Below are 4,803 nucleotides of genomic sequence, written 5' to 3' on the forward strand. Positions count from 1 at the left end.
ATAAATCCCCTTTATAAAAGCCAATCCATTTCTGGTATTTTGCATAACAGCAGCTTTAGCAAACCAGAACAATAACCTATAACCTTACCAGAGTAATTCAACTTCACCTTTCAAAAATAATAGTTTTATTGAGCAGTTACTACTAAGCGCTATGCATTAAGCAACTCAAATCTCAGAGCAACCACTTCAGATGGTTTCCATTAATCATCTACATTTTATAGTTGAGGAAATTGAAGCTCAGATATTTTAAGTACTTTGGACAATTTCAAAAGAAATTGTCAATAATCAATCCTGGGCTGCTTCAGCAGTATTTAGCAGAGAACCCTCTATATAATTTAAAAATAAATGTAAAGTTAAGGGATAAGTAAATTACATTGATTAAAGATAAGGTAATTTCTCATGTGCTCCACCTGCTGTTTTTGGATTTCTATAAATTTACAGTTCTCCAAACATACATAAATTCTCCACAATCTATCAACTCAGAATCAGATCCAGCTCTATTTAGTGAGTGTTTGGCAGATTCAGATTTAGCGTCTAGCTCATTACAGTGATCTCAGATCTGTGGCATTTTAACTGATTTGATCTGACCTGATGACTTTGTATATGAAAATGACCTCAGTGTTTTAGTTGGCAATAAAATAAATGTGAGCCAACCTTTTGCTATTATTTCTAGGAAAGTAGTTTATTCTCAGGATTTTTTCTTATTAGGCAATTTATATTATATACACTACTTACTTATTAAATGTTCAAGGTTAACATAAACAGTAATCATTTTGATATCATGTGACCATTGATAGTATTTACTGAGAAGGACACATCACCTCAGTGGTATTCTTTCCTGAAACCCATAATCTCAGTCCACTCATTTAAAAACATCAGATGAACCCAAGTTGAAGGACTTTCTACAAAATAACTGACCACTACTCTTCAAACGTCAAAGTCATAAAAGACCAGGAAAAAATGAGAAATTGTCACAGATTGGAGTAGACTAACAGAAAATGACAAGTAAATACAATGTGGTCTCTTAAATTGGATTATGGAGTAAAAAAAAGAAATTCATGGAAAAATTGGAGAAATTCAAATAAAGTCTGTAGTTCAATTAATAGTATGGTGCCAAGGTTAATTTCTGAGTTTTGATAAATATATATTTTTCAAATATATATATCATGGTTATATAAGATATTAGTATCAGAGGAAGCTAGGTGAAAGGTATACAGGGACACAGTACTATCTTTGCAACTATTTTGTAAATCTAAGATTATTTCAACATACAAAGTTTTTTAAAAAGTATGCCTTTATTTTTAAAACAACCACACAAAAAACAATAAGTACCTAAACTATACCATTGTTTCATGAGTCTTTCAGCTTTCCTCTAATAAAGCATGAGTAATTAGCATTTAATAACTGCATACAAAACATAAAACCCTGTTCCAAGTACTTCGTATATTTTATTGTACATAAAATCCCCAATAATGCTGTGAAGTAGAAACTATTATTATTCTCATTTTTCACCCAGGCAGTCTGACCCAGTAGCCCAGTATACTGAATATTATGCTATATTCTTACCCTAGGGTGATCCATTTGTGGGTAGAACAGAATATGGACACATGTCTTAAGGGAGAAAAATCCACATATATTCTTTCTCTTCTTTCATATTAATAGGATCATTAGCAGTGTTCCAAAATCCATTGTCTTCAGACATGTAATAAGATTTTTACCTAGGATCAGCTAGATTTCTCAGCCTTCATAGGTGTGATCAAATGACTGTCACCAATGGAATGTGAGTAGGCATGAGGTGGTCCACTTCCATGCATTGCCAGGCTCCTCTTCCCCCTTCCACAGAGTGGATGCAGGTGATGGAAATGTGCTAACAGATGGCAGAGCCACAGGATGGAGAAGATGACTAGTAGCACCACATAGGACTGCTATGTAAGTGAAAAGTAAACATCTTTTGTTGTTGAGCTTTACACATTTTCTGGCTCTCTGATTATGGTAAACTAACCAGTAGGTGAAAAAGGAAAGTTTGAGAGAGAGGTAAGTTACTGGTAAGAAGACCATTACTATGAAAGGAATAATGAACACACATATGAAACTGAATAAATGACTAGTGTGTTCAGGAAACGATAAAACTAGCAGCATATCCAGTACCTACACTGCATTAGGAAAATTGGTCAGATTGTGGAAGGTCTCATATGTCATGTCATGTTAAGAACGGTGGTATTTTAACTGTAGGTCAGAGGTTCGTGTGATGTGCTGATTGCCACAATCAGAAAAACACAGAGCAGTGTGTTAGTGACAGTAACTGCTGAGGAGCTCTTATAAGGGGAACCAAAAATACAGCACTTAATGGACAAGGAAGTTTGTTCTGTCAAGAAAGCACTCCAAGAATCTTAGCTAGAAAAATAACTCTCTCTCTAAACAGGGCTTCTGAAGTGACTTCACTTGGCGCCATTTCCAGCTCAAGAACAGAGAAAGGCTTTTCCTTTTAGCCAATAACATGGAATTTGTATGCATGGTTCCTGCCAGCCTTCTGTTGGTTGGCCTTTGGTCATTTACTGCAGAGGAAACTGAGAAATATAGCCTCTTGCTGAACACCCATGCACCCAGGAAAAAGAGAAGAGCCTATTTGGGGAGACGACAAAGAGTCCCTCTCACAGTTGCTTTATAAAATACAGTTTTTTTTAATTTTCCCAAGACCAGTTAGATAAGAATTTTGGAGATTGTCCCAGGGACACTTCATTCTTTACAAGTATGGCAGTTGATCCAATGAATGCCACAATATGAAAGCCACCTATTATGGTTAATAGAGAGCCAACAGAGACTTTTATATAAAGAGAGAATGTTCTGAAATATGAGTTTTAAGTTAAATCTGGTAAAACAGGGAGCATGGCATGGAAAAGGGAATAATAATAAAGTGATTTAGAAAGCAGGTATAATTGCACAAGCAGGTAATAAAAAATTCCTGAACTATGACAAAGATATTGCATGTCATTAAGAGAGGAGACACAGAGGAAGAGCAGGGAAACAAGTGTAGGTGGTAGGTGACAGTGAGGAAGAATTATGTGCTGATATGGGAAAAGAGAGATAAAAATCAGCTTAACTTGGTTGTGAGAAAGAGCAGTATTTAGGGACCATTAAGTTTTGGGCAGTATAAGAAAATCTGTAGCAATTCCTTCTCCACACATACACCTCTGTGAATCAATATTCCATTGTAGGATGGGGAGAATCATGTCACTTACGTAAGAAAGCAATACAAACTGGACAGAATATTTTAGAATGTGCAGATGATTTGCTGTGGAGGAAAAGCCTAGCTGTGGCATATTTTGATAATGGCCATGAAGGTAGCTTCACCTGTGGGAGAGAAACTGCATATTGCTTGCAAAACTCCCCTAGGATTTCACCAGGAAAAACAAATGTTTTGGATTTTGATTGACTAAAAAAAACAAAGAGGCTAGAAGTTCAAACAAGAGGTCCTCAAAAAAGTAGCACTTTTTGGAAAATCTCATATTTATTATCAATTTCATGTCAGTACAAACACAGATCATGAGGGTCTCAGAAGCCCTCTCCGTCTGTGACATGATGTCACAGGAGATTGCTTACAGGCTCAGCCACCCTCAAACTGATGTGACTGGACAGGCTTCCTGGACTCTCTCTCCTACCACTTTCACCATAAGTGAGTGATCGTCTCGTATCCCAGCTTCCTCCTTTCTGGGAGCTTCTCTAGCAGGGGACTGCAGCCCGCCTGAAGCAGAAAGAGCATTGCTTAGTTATAGCTAATGAAGTGAAATGATAAAACCCTGTTCAAGCAGAAGAAATAATTCCAAGGGACTCAGATTGTAAATATTTCAGAACATCAACAAACATCTCAAAACATTCTTATCAGGATAGAACCGTGCAGCTTATGTGCCATAGTCTGGGAAATACACGTCACAGAACATTATTGTCAGACAACAGATATGGGTACAACTATTTCTTTGCCTGCATAATGAGAAAGGACATTAGGGTGGGAAAGGGGTCAGGAACATTTCACATCAATACAACTAGGGTAACTTCCCTAGGAATGGAAGGTAGGACAACAACGCTCCACAACCTGATTCCTGAATAACAGACTAACATTTTTTTCTGTGGCTATGTCCTGATTTCTAAAAATTTCCACGTGGACATTCGCGGCCTTATTTAGGTTATCCTCTAAGAGTAGTTACTTGAACTCCAAAAGTAAAATGTCACCACAAGCCACACCACTCTTATGTTACCCACACAGCCAGGAGGAAAGGGGAGTTTTCTCATCTGTTAAATGAAAAGATTGTTTTCTGTGGTTCCTTCTAGCTCTTTCTAGGTGTCTTCAAGAAAATTGGGTATAACTTCTCACACCTGGTATCTAACTTCCTGAGACCATGCATTTATAAGGAATGCCTTCATCTAAATTTCTAGGAAATAATGGTCACTGTGAGTTACAAAAATGTCCCCCAAAAATGCTAGTATTTTTGCACCCAAACTGATTTCCCACACAAAAGTGTAGTCTAGAATTAGCAACCAAAAAAGTCATTTGACAGGTCAAGGAAGTGACATTTGAATTAGGGAAATACGGTCCTGGTAACATAATACGTGTGTGTCAATGACTGAGAACAGGGGAGGGCTGCACAGAAGCCAGGGTTTATCCGCCTCCATGAAGATATGGAGGAATGACAGAAATGACTTGAAAGGGCAAAGCTGATGTATGAGAAAGATAGGAGCCCACTCAGATTCTCAACTCCCATGAAAGATAGCTGTGCTCACCTCATCTTTCCCTAGTCATTTACAACT

The sequence above is a fragment of the Choloepus didactylus genome, chromosome 8 (assembly GCF_015220235.1).
Source record: "Choloepus didactylus isolate mChoDid1 chromosome 8, mChoDid1.pri, whole genome shotgun sequence".
NCBI classification, from domain to species: Eukaryota; Metazoa; Chordata; class Mammalia; order Pilosa; family Megalonychidae; genus Choloepus; species Choloepus didactylus.